The 15,259-nt window shown below is 39.1% G+C and overlaps 1 long non-coding RNA gene across 1 annotated transcript in view; it reads right to left on the bottom strand.

Annotated features, from left to right (window-relative positions):
- The window catches only part of LOC129031645 (uncharacterized), a 70,128-nt gene extending 57,709 nt beyond the window's left edge, over window positions 1-12,419 (bottom strand). The window contains exon 1 of the long non-coding RNA XR_008501080.2: window positions 12,132-12,419. This is a non-coding gene — a long non-coding RNA (uncharacterized LOC129031645). The remainder of the gene's footprint in view (window positions 1-12,131) is intronic.
- Window positions 12,420-15,259: the final 2,840 nt, after the last annotated feature.

Raw genomic sequence — 15,259 nt, 5'->3', positions numbered from 1 at the left:
ACTTAGCTGCACATTGGTATTACCTGGCGAGCTTTAAAAATGACTGACGTCTCCTCCTACGGGTTCTGTATTAATTGGCATAGGGTGTGGCAGGAGATCAGCATTTTTAAAAGTTTACTGGGCCATTGAATATATGGCAAAGATTGAGATCCACTGCTCTGGGCATTTGAGTTTATATCCCGTGCTGCAGACACACAGCACTTATTTCACCTCCACCCCACCACCCTGCCAAATTAAATACATAAATAATACATACAATTATGTTATATGTTTTATATACATATTTATACTTACATACACACTGTTGGCGAAAGGAACAAAATGTCAAGCTTTTAAAGAATTAAAGTTATTTTCATTCAAAAGTCTTATGGAAGACGATAAGACTGTAAATCAAGGCCTCCAGCCACGGAACAGTCCTGCCAGACCACCAAGGCAGTGTTTCAGCCCATTGCTTACATACAGGTGGTGGAGGTTCTGAATGTGCAAATTCATCTCCAACTTGTTCAGAAGTTACGTCGAAGTAAGGATCATATCAAGGCTTCAGTGTGAGAGTATATCTGGTCACAGATTACAGAAGCGTAGTCACCAACCCTGTTGGACATTATTTTCTGTGTAGGAAAAGGCAAAGCTAAGTAGTGACTCAGGCAAGAGACATGGGAAGCACATGCCTTACCCCATTTTGTCTTCAAAGCATCTTTCCAGAGAGCTGCAGGTTGTCACCAAGTCAGGGGGTTTGGGAAATTATGCTGGCAAGCAGAAATGAACAAACATGGCTTCTTACATTTGTTACTTTGTCTACAAGACACACACACACACACACACACACATCCTATGAGATCAGTAATTTAAGAGCTCATAAAAATTAGAAAACAAATTGTGGCATGCACACCCCCACAACACACACACACACACACACACACACACAGAGTCCATTAGCCCACCACCTTACTCTCCATGGTTGACTCCAAATTCATCCCACAGACCAGAAATAAAGATTCATTGGAACACACAGAATAGTTTTCACATTGGAGTTCTAGTGATGAATGAGTAATTGTAGTTTCCTTGGAATTGAAGACAAAACCTACTCTTTTCTTGAGCATTTACTGCACCCATGCATTTTCTTAGCTATCTCGTGTAAACCTCTAGGGCAATACAGTGAGGCAGACACTGTCATCCTCATTTTCAATGAGGTAAGTGTAAAGACTCACATGGTGATTACTTTGAAGGGAACACCACTCCTTTGAATGTATAAGTCCTGGAATTTTTCTTCAAATCAGCCATAATCTTTTACAATCACACCTTGTATGTTCCCAGAATGTTCTGTTAAATAGGATTTTTGTAATGTGATTCTCACTTTAAAGGCACCAAGGGAATTTGGTATTTTTAGGGAAAACTTCAGAGAACCATTTTATAAAAACAAATAACCCTTTAGTGCTGTGAACACTAAACTCTTAATGTAGCTGTTTTGTGAGTTAGGTGTTTTTTCAGAGCTGATTTTTTTTCCAGTATACTGAATCTGTTTTCAATGCATATCCCAAAGAGTGTATGAGTAAGTAAGAGAAGATTTAAGAAACTAAGTGTTCTGAGTAGAAGTTGTAAGCTTTCAAAGTCTGCCCTCTAACATAATAATGATAAAGAAATTTTAAGCTCCCCCCACTCTCAATTTTCCAGCTGCAAAATTTGAGTCATTTCTTCCTAGAAGAATGTCTAATAGAATTTAAGATCACGTCTCTCCATTCTACCTAAGTGGCCTTTCTATCGTCAATTTTCTGTCATTGTGGCAGACACGCCGACTGTCTGCTGAAAGGCTGGGGTGACTTGATTGGCTAAAACAACAGCATGGACCATCCCTAACCCAACTGTTCTGTACTCCACTGTTAGTAACATGAGAAAAAAACTAACTCAGTTGCAATGGTCTACTTGGTTGTACCATAGGCAGAGAAACAAACAGAGGCATAGGACTTTACAACAGAGTGTTCATTTTAAAAAGAGAACTGAAAAGTCATGTGTTTTACAAGTTAGCAACCAAGTACAGCAGTTATATCCTAGGGGCCTAGCAGAGATAACCTCTCAGGAGCTACTGGTAAAAGAAGGGGATGGAACACAGAACAAACCCCTGGCACTGGACTGAAACTTAGAAGAAGTTGCATGTTGAAGTATGGGCAAGCTTTATTCAGAGGCTGGCTTCTAAATGTTCAGAACCCAAATTCACAGGTGGTGGTTACATTCCCTAAGTAGCCTAGAAATGCTTATTTAGTCCTTAGCATTCTTGCAGAGTAGCCCAGACACTAGCTTTTCTAAGGTCTGGGCCCTAAAATGAGGTAGGTGACATGATATACAGGGAAAGAGGAGGAAGTGAAAAAGATAGACATAGAGAAAAAGTAGAAGGTAGAGGTAGTGAAATATGTTGGCCTGAAACAAAATTCTGAAGTAATAAACATTTAGGTTTGACATTTCTCAATCTCACTTTTTGAACTACATTCCCAGTACTTCATGAAATTAACTCTCAGGCCTATACTCTCTCCACCCAGTGCTTAAAACTCATCTTTATCTGCTTAAATCAGAGCTCCATTGAAAGAATAGAGGAGATGTTCCCACCAGACTAACCCTCTCATAGAAAACAACTATAAACTCTTTTAAAAATATAAAAATTAACCCTAAGGCCCTAAAAAGTCACCAAAGCAGTGAGAAAATGGAGGAGGGTAGAGGGAGTCTTGCTTAGGAGAATGCTGAGTGCTTTTATAGTTCTTTGTCTCCGGACTCAGTCAACACTAGGCCAGACAGCTAAAACTGGGATCGAAAATCAGCAGTCTTTTAGCTTGGATAATGAGTAGACAGTGGTGTGACCACCGCAGCTGGAACGCCAGAGGGGTAATCCTGGAAAGGGGGTGACCAAGGAGAGTGCTAAATTTTTCACATAAACTAAGCCCAAATCTCTGGCTCATCCCTAAACTATGCATAGTACACAGCAGACCCCAAGAAGCCCAGCTGGGGCTAAAAGATCTGAATAGATATTTCATCTCCTGCCTACCTCAAAGGAAAAAGAGTTTGAGTCTGAGCCCAGCTAATGCTGCTGAAACAAACAAGCAAAAAAATCAGTACTCTTCAGAGGAACATAACAGAATTCAGAGCCTCAACAACATATTTCTTACAATATACATACAGAACACAATCCAAAATTGCTAATCATATATTGATACAGGAAAATGTGACCTATACTCAAAAGAAAAGGCAATCAATAGTGACTAACCCCACGATGGCCCAAATGTTAGATTTAGCAGGTAAGGATTTTAAAGCAGTTTCTATAACTTAAGAATGAAAAGAAAAACTAGCTCATAATGAAGACACAAATAGATAATTTCATTATATAGAAACTATTAAATGATTGAAATTCTAGTACTAAAAAAAGAACATCTGAAATTTAAAAATTGACTAGATAAATTTGACAGAAAACAAGATAACAAAATAGAGCACCTGTGAACTTGAAAAAAAAATCAATACAAATTATTGAATCTGAAAAACGGGGAATAATTGTTTTTTAAAAAGGAGAGTATTGGCCAGACACAGTGGCTCACACCTGTAATCCCAGCACTTTGAGAGGCCAAGGCGGGTGGATCACGAGGTCAGGAGATCAAGACCATCCTGGCTAACATGGTGAAACCCCGTCTCTACTAAAAATACAAAAAATTAGCCAGGCATGGTGGCGGGCGCCTGTAGTTCCAGCTACTCGGGAGGCTGAGGCAGAAGAATGGCATGAACCCGGGAGGCGGAGCTTGCGGTGAGCCAACATGCGCCACTATACTCCAGCCTGGGCGACAGAGTGAGACTCCATCTCAAAAGAAAAAAGGAGAGTATCAGCATTCGCTCACACCTGCAATCTCAGCACTTTGGGAGGCTAAGGCAGACAGATTGCTTGAGCCTAGGAGTTCCAGACCAGCCCAAGCAACACAGCAAAATCCAGTCTCTACAAAAAAATACAAAAATTATCCAGGTGTGGTGGTACACACCTGTAACCCCAGCTACTCAGAAGGCTAAGGTGGGAGGATCACTTGAGCCCAGAAGGTCAATTCTGCAGTGAGCTGTGAACACGCCACTATACTCTAGCCTGGACAACAGAGCAAGACCCTGCCTCAAAAACAAAAAGGACAATATCAAAAGATGTAACATATGTATAATTGGAATTCTAGAAGGAAAGTAGAGAGAAAATGGGGTAGAAAAAATATCTGAAACAAAGCAGGGCACAGTGGCTCACACCTGTAATCCCAGCACTTTGGGAGGCCAAGGCAGGTGGATCACCTGAGGTTAGGGGATCGAGACCAGCCTGGCCAACATGGCAAAACCCCATCTCTGCCAAAAATACAAAAATTAGCCAGGCATGGTGGTGGGTGCCTGCAATCTCAACTACTCTGGAGGCTGAGGCAGGAGAATCACTCAGGAGGTGGAGGTTGCTGTGAGCCAAATCATGCCACTGTATGCCAGCCTGGACAACAGAGTGAGACTCCATCTCAAAAAATATATATATATTTGAAACAATAATGACCAAAAATTTCCCAAATTAGGGGAAAGAAATTAAATTTGCAGATTCAAGAAGCCTAGTAAGGGCTGGGCGCTGTGGCTCACGCCTGTAATCCCAGCACTTTTGGGAGGCCAAGGCAGGCGGATCACAAGATCAGCAGATCAAGACCTGATCCTGTGATCTGATCCTGGCTAACACAGTGAAACCCCGTCTCTACTAAAAATACAAAAAATTAGCCAGGTGTGGTGGCGGGCGCCTGTAGTCCCAGCTACTCGGAAGGCTGAGGCAGGAGAATGGCGTGAACCTGGGAGGCAGACGTTGCAGTGAGCTAAGATCGTGCCACTGCACTCCAGCCTGGGTGACAGCGCGAGACTCCCTCTCCAAAAAAAAAAAGAAAGAAAGAAAAGAAAAGAAAGAGAAGCCTAGTAAACCAAAACAGAATAAATAAATAGAAAAATACAGCTAGGCACATTATAATCAAACTGCTAAAATCAAACAAAGAAAAAATCTTGAGTGCAGCCAGAGAAAAACAACACATTATATACAGGAGAATAATAATATGAATGACCATTGACTTCTGATCAGAAAAAAGAATGAATACCAAAGGACAGTGAAACAACATCTTTATGATGCAGGAAGAAAAATCTGTCTACTTGAAATCGTATGTAAGAAAAATATCCTTCAAGAATAAAGAAAAAATAAAAACATTTTCAGATACACGAAAACTTAGTGAACCCATTGCCATCATACCTGCACTACAAGAAATGTTAAAGAAAATTATTCAGACTGGAAGGAAATGACCAGTTGAAACTTGAATCTTTAGGAAAGAATTCGTAGTATGAGAAGTGGTAAAATATGGGTTAAAAAATTTATATTTTCTATTTATTTAGAAGACATATGAGCACTTAAAGCAAAAATTTAACATCCTATTTATTGTGTGGTTTATGACACATAGATGTAATATACATATGACAACTACAGAATAAAGGATGGAGGGTGAGGGTAAAAGGGACAAAGAATCTGAATAGTTCTTATATTTTTTATAAAATAGTACAATTTTAACTCTATATGAATACACTATGAAAAATTAAGGAATTAAGGTTATATATCATAATCTCTAGAACAGCCAGTTTTTAAAAAACTGTCAGGAAGTATTCATTCCTATTAAAAAAAAAAGGCTTGAGTTTACAGAAAGAATTCCAAGAAAATGTTTCACAGCAGCTTTATTCATGAGTCAAAAATTGGCGTGCATTAACAGGACAATAGCTAAGCATCCTGTACTATATTAGTACAGTGGACACATACAACACTAAATAACAAAAGGGAAGAACTACTGATACATGCAACAACAGGGACGAATTTCAACAACATTAAACTTAGTAACAACATTCTAGAAGAGATTCAATTTACCTATAATGAAAAAATACCAAACTTGGAATAGGACAAGATTTGCTTAAGAAAAAATGAGGGAACTTTCCAGGGAGAGAGTAATGTTTCATATCTTTTTTTTTTTTTTTTTTTTTTTTTTGAGACAGAGTCTTGCTCTGTCACCCAGGCTGGAGTACAGTGGTATGATCTCGGCTCACTGCAAGCTCCGCCTCCCAGTTTCACTCCATTCTCCTGCCTCAGCCTCCCAAGTAGCTGGGACTACAGGTGCCCGCCACTACACCCGTCTAATTTTTTTGTATTTTTAGTAGAGACGGGGTTTCACCATGTTAGCCAGGATGGTCTCGATCTCCTGACCTCATGATCCGCCCTCCTCAGCCTCCCAAAGTGCTGGGATTACAGGTGTGAGCCACGGCGCCCCGCTTTGTATTACACAAGTGTACGCGTTTGTCAAAACTCATTGAAGGGCATGAGTAAGATTTGTGCAATTCATGATATGTAAATTTACCTCAAAAAAATAATGGGGTCAGATGCAGTGGCTCACGCCTGTAAGTCCAGCACTTTGAGAGGATGGGGCAGGAAGAGTGCTTGAGACCAGGAGTTTGAGACCAGCCTGGGCAACATAGTAAGAGCCCATCTCTATAAAAGTTTAAAAATTAGCTGGGCATGGTGACACACACCTGTAGTCCCAGCTACTTGGAAGGCTGAGGCAGAAGAATCACTTGAGCCCAGGAGTCTGTACAGTGAGCTATGCTGCCACCACTACACTCCAGCCTGGGTGACAGTGCAAGACCCTGTCTCTAAAATTAAAAAAGTAAAAATTGAACGATAAACAAATATCAAACTCTAGTTAATGATATATGTGTTAAGATATATAAGGAAAAGTGTTCTGGTGTCTTCAATTTATTTTGAAATGCATCCAAAAAATGAATTAATGGATGGTGTATTAGTCCATTTTCATGCTGCTGATAAAGACATACCAGAGACTGAGCAATTTACAAAAGAAAGAAGTTTATTGGACTTATAGTTCCATATGGCTGGGAAGGCCTCACAGTCATGGCTGAAGGCAAGGGGGAGCAAGTCACATCTTACATGGATGGCAGCAGGCAAAGAGAGAGCTTGTGCAGGGAGATTCCCATTTTTAAAAAACCATCAGATCTCTTGAGACTTATTCACTATCACGAGAACAGCATGGGAAAGACCTGCCCCCATGATTCAATTATCTTCCCCCAGGTTCCTCCCACAACAGGTGGGAATTCAAGATGAGATTGGGGTGGGGATACAGCCAAACACAGGAATGAAGAGATAGCTATGTAATAAAGAAAAATACCAATGTTAAAATATAGGAGGCAGCTTATAGTAAGCTGAATAATGATCCCCAAATGTGTGCACACCCTAATCCCTAAAACCTGTGAATATGTTACCTTACACAACAAGAGGTATTTTACCAATGAGATTAAGAATCCTAAAATGCAAAGATTATCCTAGAGTATCAGAATGGGCCCAATGTAATCTCAGGGTCCTTAAAGAAGGAAGATCCTGGCAGACGGCCAGAGGCAGAAAAAGTGGTATGACTGCAGAAGCATAGAATGATGTGACCACAAGCCAAGTAATATGCACATCTTCTAAAAGCTGGAAAAGGCAAGGAATAGATCCCCCTAGAATTTGCAGAAGTAACACATCCTGCTAGTAGCTCGATTTTTTTATAAGCCTCATTTTAGACCTTGGACCATCAGAATTGTAAGATAATACATTTGTGTTCTTTTAAGCCACTAAATTCATGGTAATTTGTATAGGAGCAACAGGAAACTCATACATAACTATAACATGTATATGTCTGTTCACTGCATAATTCTTTGGATTTTTCTGTATATTTGAAAATTTTCATGTTAAAATGTTGAAATTTTTAAAAAGCTTCCATTGGCCGAAGGTAGGAATAGGTCAAATAAAAGCTAACTGAACTATTTTAGTCCAATATCTGCTCAGCTAACAACTTCTCAACCCCCTCAAAGTTACTTAAAGGTTTTAAGTAGAACCCTTGTGAGTCATTAGAATTTTAATTGTCCTGATTAATAAAATCGACAAAATTCTATTAATTTTATTTATCTCCTACTGATTGATAAAATTACAATCACTAGGAGACAAAGTGAAATAAAATTTTCTGGAGAATGTAGAAGAAATCATTGTTTTTATTTAAGGAATCCATCACACAGAGAGGTGGGCCTGGCCTGGAAATTCTCCTGGATCCTATTCCCTCAGATGTTACCATTGTTTATTTCTTCTTCTACTTCTGAACCCACAGGTCCAAATACCCAAGATGTATTGTTATATCAGGTTGGTGCAAAGGTAATTGAGGTTTTTGTCATGACTTTTAATGGCAAAAACCACAACCACTTTTGCACCAGCCTCATAGTTTATTGTTTCTCACCTTCCCAGGAATCTAGGAATAGAAGGAAGAAATTAGGATGTGGGTAGGGGCCAGCAGCAACTCTTTGATTGAGTCAATGACTTATATGTAAAGATCATTTCTAAGTTAAGTGCTTATGAATCAGAAATCAGCTTTATTAGAGAAAACTAGTCTCCTTTTTACCCAAATAGTGATCGATTTTGGTCTTTTCCCTTTTTCTTTTTTTTTTTTTCCTTTTAGATTTTAGTCACCCAAATCTAGAAGTTAGCCTTCATCATATTATTCTAAAAGTATAACCGCCTTTAAAAAGAACAGTAAAAATTCATACTAATGAGAAAACAAAAAGCAGGCAAACTTTAAAGTTGATCTTATAATTTCTGGTTCCAAATGGCAAACAAAAACTTAAAAATTTTACACCAAGTTGATAGGCTAAGCCATGAATAAAAATAGTTATCACAGTCATGCATGAAAGAACTTGTACACACCCTCTACACAGTTGTCTTCTCAGAAACGGGGAGATCTGACTTCTCAAAATCTGTTTTTAAGCAAAATGAATAAATATCTCAAATATTTTATAAGTGCCAAATATGGCAGATGGCATTTGCATGGGGATTATATAATCACACTGAAAACCAACCATAAAGTTCTAAGAATATACACAGAGTGAAAATACCTCTAACTCATCCTCTCACTAACCAGAAGAGCTGTCCTTCAGGGAGGGCCCACAGTCTTTGAAGGCTACATGGAGAATTGCAATCAGGGGAGAATTCCATTTCTCTGGCTCAAGAATGAAACTGAAATCAAGAGTTCAGTCAGTGCCAGTGTTTTCTCATTATCACAAACAGCCCAGTGATTTGAACCTAACATAGCCAGTGAATTCAAGGAGGATCTACTTTGTAAACCCTTGAATTATTTTCATGAAACATCCAAATTTTTCAATTTTGTAGTTTTTCAAGCAACAGATATATCTTCAGCAATCACTTACGTCCTGTTTAGTGCTAGGCTTTAATCATGTCTCAATATATATTTTGGATAAATGAATTTATGAATATGTGAAGTTATGTTTTAATACATGGTCTTGTTCTGTAATGAAACATGAGGGAAAATCTTTCTCCCCCTCAATCAGACCATAACCTCTTTCTTTTTAGAAACGGACACAACATTTATCCCATTGCACCTAGCAAAGCTGGCACATTTAGCCTCTCTACAAATACACGTTGACTGGTCAATATGGCTATGGATAGGCAAGTACAAATTTTTGTATGGTCATATGTTTTATGTTTTTTTGAGTAAATTCCTAGAAGTGGAACTGCTAAGTCATGTGGTAAGTACATGTTTGACTTTATAAGAAATTGCCAAGCTCAGGATTTACAAGTAGCTATGTTTACAAGTGGCTATATTGTTAAACTAGCTTTATTGAGCTACAATTTTACATAAAATTCACCAATTTTAAGAGTACAATTGGATGAATTTTGACAAAGTTTACAATCATGTAACTACCACTATAATCAAGACATAGAAAATTGCCATCACCCCATAAAGTATTTTCCTGCTCTTCCATCTCCCTACTCCCTAACCCCAGGAAACCACTGTCTATCTCTATTGTTTTATGTTTTCTAGAATTTTATATAAGTTGAATCATACGTGTCTGGCTACTTTCACTTACCATAATGCATTTGATATTTATCCACACTGTTGTATCAATAATTCATTTTTTTTAACTTTTTTTGAGATAAAGTTTTGCTCTGTTACCCAGGCTGGAGTGCAGTGGCACAATCACAGCTCACTGAAGCCTCAACCTCCTAGGCAGAAGTAATCCTCCCACCTCAGCCCCCCAAGTGGCTGGGACTACAGACGCCAGCCACCATGCCCAGGTTTTTTTTTTTTTTTTTTTTTTTTTTTGTAAAGATGGGACCTAATGATGTTGCCCAGGCTGGTCTCAAACTCCTGGGCTCAAGTAATCCTCTCCCCTCATTTCCCAAGGTGCTGGGATTACAGGCATGAGCCACGGTGCTTGACCCATTCTTATTCCTGGGTACTATTGTACGGATATACCAAAGTTGATGAGTATCTGGATTGCTTTCAGTTTTAAGCAGTACGAATAAAATGGCCATGGACAGGCAAATATAAGTCTTTGTGTGCTCATATGTTGTAGGTTTTCTTGGGTAAATTCTTAGGAGTGGAATTGCTAAGTCATGCAATAAGTATATGTTTGAATTTATAAGAAACTGCATTCCCACCAGAAGTATATAAGCATTCTGGTTGTTCCACATCCTCATCAATACTGATGGCTCATAGTGGTATCTCATTGTGCAGTTTTAATTTGAATTCCTCTAATGACTAGTCATGAAATACCTCTTCATGTGCTTAACAGATTAATTCCAATCACTAGGTTTTGTGTGTATTATTAAGAACCGCACCAGAAGGGTCAAATATTTTCTTCTAGAACATAGCCACTTGTAAACCCAGAGCTGGGCAGAGTCTTGAATGACTGTCTTGAGATAAACCACACCTAGAAAAAGATACACGCCTAAAAGGGATCCATACTTTAGAACAATATTTCAAAACTAAAGTTGGATAGTTAAAGCCAGATTAATTATCCATTTCTTCTTCCTTAGGAGAGAGAGGGGGGAAAGAAACTCTCATCTCACAAATAGATCTGGAAATGGTGCAGCAGTTCCTTCTCTAACAGTCTTAACTAGACACCCCCACACAGCACATCACCAGCTATCAGATGGCCATATGAGATGTGAAGCCTTCAGAACACTAAATTTGCCTCTCAAAAGAACCAAATGTTAAGCTGTACCACACATGTCGTTAGTCTCTTGTAGTATTCAATTTTCTCTTCATCTTATTATTTTTAGGTGGAATTCAAAACACCCACCAGGGATTTTTTTTTTCTTATGAGAGAGAACGTTGTTTTGGTAGAAAATGTGTTTAACTCCTAATCATTTGTCAGGGGTTTTTTTTTTTTTTTTCATATGAGATGTAGCTTTCCATCTACTTAAAGTACAGTAAATTACTCATATTCAGGACATCAAAAAATGTTACCTCTTTACTTAGGAAAAGAATAAAATCAGTCTATACAATTATCCTCTCCATCACTAACAATCTTGAAAAAAAGTTCCAGGGAACTACTTCTCTCTATAACCCTTCCAAATTCTTCGCTAGAAATTAGTATAGGCCCTGGGTCTCTCCTCCCAATTTTTGTCTTCACTCCAACTGTACACTGTAAAGCTTGTTCGCCAACCATTAAGTTGGAGAATCAAGCTCAATAAATTAGATTTTTTTCCAAAACAAGAAGTCTCTTCAGAAATAATTTATATAATAACCTTATTGCTTTTCATCAGAAAAGAAGAAGAAAAAGATTTGAGGCAAAAATCCATTTACAGCTGAGATCCATTAATTTGCATCATCTCCTTCTGTAACCTTAATTTGTACTTATATCTGCTTGGTGATTACAAATTTAGTTGGCCAGCCCACACTTTGACTCTGTGGGTACAAAAGTATGGCCAGGATGAAATGAATAAATCTTTCTTTCAGGGACTCTGGATGAATCTATTCTCTTTCATAAACCGTGGGTGATGGTAACTACATCTGTATCAATCTAGATTTCAGTTTCCACCTTTAGGATAAAGGGACTATTCCATTTTTATAAATATTAAATGCTTGATTTATTTCTTTAACAAGAATATTTTCCAGTGTGACACATGCCATTTTAAATAAATATAAGTTTAAATTAAACATAAGTTTAAATGCCTAAGATTTAGCTAAAGAAACAGACCGGGTACCAGATAAGAACAGTGTGTTTCATTCACTTACGTGTTAATTACTCCAACAAGGAATAAGTCCCCAACGACATTTTTCTTGACATCCATCCATCAGCTCTTTTGTGGAAATTGAAGTTTCAAAATTCAAAAGGATTGATAAACATAATTACAGCTTGCCTCCTTTTCTATTTTCTCATAGTAGTCCTTTGCCACAATCCATCTCTATATCCAGCCCCAGGACCTTTTAACTCCCAAATAGTTGCCCCTGCTGCCACCCCCAGTATACTCCAAAACACCAGCCCCATACCATTCATGAGCTAACCTTCATTCCCTTCATCTCTGCAGTCACAGGAAGAAGAAAAACATGGTCTAACCCATTTTTGTAGTTGTGCCCTCTTGTGACTAAAAGACTTGGTCTGCTTGAAGCCAAATTCACAATGCAATGTGCAGCAGAGGCAAGAGGGAATCTGAAAATAGCATTCTTACAGCTCAAAGCACCATTTTAATAAGAAGAAGCACTGATTTTGCTTTTTAAAAAAATCGCTACACATGGTAATTATTTAAACCATGCATTAGTAATGCTTTCCCAATATCATATATATGTCCAAACACGGTTATTGCCTTTAACAATAAGTCCACCTGTGGGTATAGGATAAGGGGAGAAACTCAGCTCATGCTGCCCTAGTGAGCTGCAGAGGCAGAGCCCAAGAAGGGTTACAGGCTGGGGCACAACAAGGGTGGGCCAGTGCCCTAGAATTCTCAAGCCACCTGTGCCAACGGCTGTCTTCCTCCTTGCCTCCTCCCCCGACTAGAGCAGGGCTGTAACTATGCCGCTTTGGAACAGTTCTTCCATGAGGTTGCTGCAATAAACACTTGCTGGTGGGCCAGTTGATTGAACCTGCAAAGCCTTCCAAACCCTGAAGGCTCACAGACCTCAGGCCTTGGCTAGAATTTGCTCACCACAGGAGCTCAGGGGAGTTTCCCGGGTCCCCCACTTTCACTCTCGTGCCTGCCAAGTGGGACTCTCAAGTAGAAGGAATTTAAAGGAAAGGAAGAAAACCAGCTCAGAACATGGTATTTCCAGTAAAACCGGTCCTTTACAGATCTTCACAGCGTTTACTGTTGCACCACACATGAGGCTTTCCCTCCACTTGTGCTCTAAGGATGCATGGTTTCCATAAGCTGAGAAATGAAGTGAGAAGGCCAAAGGAGGTTAGAGAATGTGTAACCTGGAGTCATCAATTCTTAGAGCCAGAGTGACCTAAAAGGTCCTCTTATCCATTCATTTTGTTTTACAGATCAAAGTACTATGATCAAGAGAGGGTAGGTATGGCTTACCCAGGATTATAATCTGGTGATCAATAAATTGATCTAATGCACCCTCTTCCCTTTACAGTGCTCACTGCTGCCACGCACTGTGCTGAGTGCCTCACTTCAGAGATTATTTCATTTAAACTTCACAACAATCCTTATAAGGAAGGTACTCTAGTCTCATGTTACAGATGCAACTGAAACCCATTTAAGACACTGACCAGAGGTCACATAGCAGGGGGATGGAAGAACCCATGCCTTTAACCATACATTTTATACTCTGACATTCAATATTCCTGCTGTGACCCTAGGCATTTCCTGAATCATCACTACCTACATTATTTTCAGGATCCTGGTAGAATCATACATAGTCATAGAGAGCCAGGATAACCCATTTCTCCAAAATGTCAAAAAACAGATTGATTGTAGCTGCTTCCCATGAGTAGGATCTGATAACTGTTTCAGTCTTCTCCATACTCCAAGCAAACTGGAGGATTTACAAAAAGGCCAAGTCCACTTGACAAATCTTGAGAAAACAAATCCTTGTTTAGTTTTTAAAGGGCTTCTCAATATTTTCTACATTTCTCACAACCCAAACACTTTTTACCCCAGCACTTTCAGCAGTCACAGGCGTCCAACTCTGCCTCTGAACACCTAACATCAACACATTCACCCAGCTGACAGCATCCCAGAACCTGGGAGCATGTACCACAACCCCCAGGGTGTGTAGGCATTTAGTGAGGACTTTCCACTCATTCAAAAAAAAAAAGGCATGAAGACCTTCTATTGAAGAAGTCTGGTCTGGGATATTTTTTTTTTTTTTCCTTTTCTTCTTTTTTCTAGAGAAGGGCTTCACTCTGCCACTCAGCCTGGAGTGCAGTGGCACGATCATAGAACTCCTGGGCTGAGATATTCTGAAATGTACAAAGTGGTACCAGAGACGTTTGAGATGAGTTTCCCTCACCAGCAGTATTTCCCAACTGAGAGCACAGTGGTTGAGCAGAAAGATGTTCTCAGAGAAGCAGTATAGGGTGGTAATTAAAGAGAATAGGGTCTGCAGTGAAACCTTGGTTTGAATCTTGTATCTTCCATTTCCCAGTTTAGAGATCTTAGGCAACTTAGCAACCTCCCTGAGCCTCTAGTTTCCCCATCTATAAAAGACAAAGAATAGCAGCTACCTCACCGGGCTAGTGTGAAGATTAAATGAGACAATGTAAGTGTCTAGCACTATGCCTGGCACATAGTAACTCAAGTTAACTGTCATCTTTTTATATTTTGGTTGTATTAACTCTGCCTCATTTCAGTGGAGGATGTTTCTTCATCTTCATTCCAGCAGAGAAAAAAGGATGAGATGGGGGTCAAATTTGGGGCAGAAAATTCTAACACTGGTGAATTCCAAGGCCAGGAAAATCTAAAGGAATGACTCTAAGTCTGGGCACGAACAGAGAATGCAGCCAATTATACCTACTTTCCAGTACTTCAAGTATATATTTATAGCATATGTGTAGGTGTTTATGCTGTATATATAATTAGCCATTTTTCTTCATCATATCCAGTAATTATTTTATCAAATGCACATCTGTTTTAATTAGGCATGTACACACTTGACTATACTGTAAAATGTCAAATGCACTGTAAAATAGCTCAGAGTACATTAACAAATAAAAACGAAAATTCATGTGACATATCACAAACAGCTGCAAGAAGCTCATAGACCCAACCAGCTGCTACTCGACAACTTCTAGCCAACGGCTATTCTGTCAGGTCCTTCGGAGATTACTCCCATGCTGGAGCTGCAATTTCTGTTTTCAGTTCTCTTGCTTTGACATGATTGTCAGAAATGATGTGTGGTGACACATGTGTAACTTC

This window comes from Pongo pygmaeus, chromosome 11 (assembly GCF_028885625.2).
Source record: "Pongo pygmaeus isolate AG05252 chromosome 11, NHGRI_mPonPyg2-v2.0_pri, whole genome shotgun sequence".
Classification (NCBI taxonomy): domain Eukaryota; kingdom Metazoa; phylum Chordata; class Mammalia; order Primates; family Hominidae; genus Pongo; species Pongo pygmaeus.
This window is presented reverse-complemented; position numbering and strand designations above follow the sequence as displayed.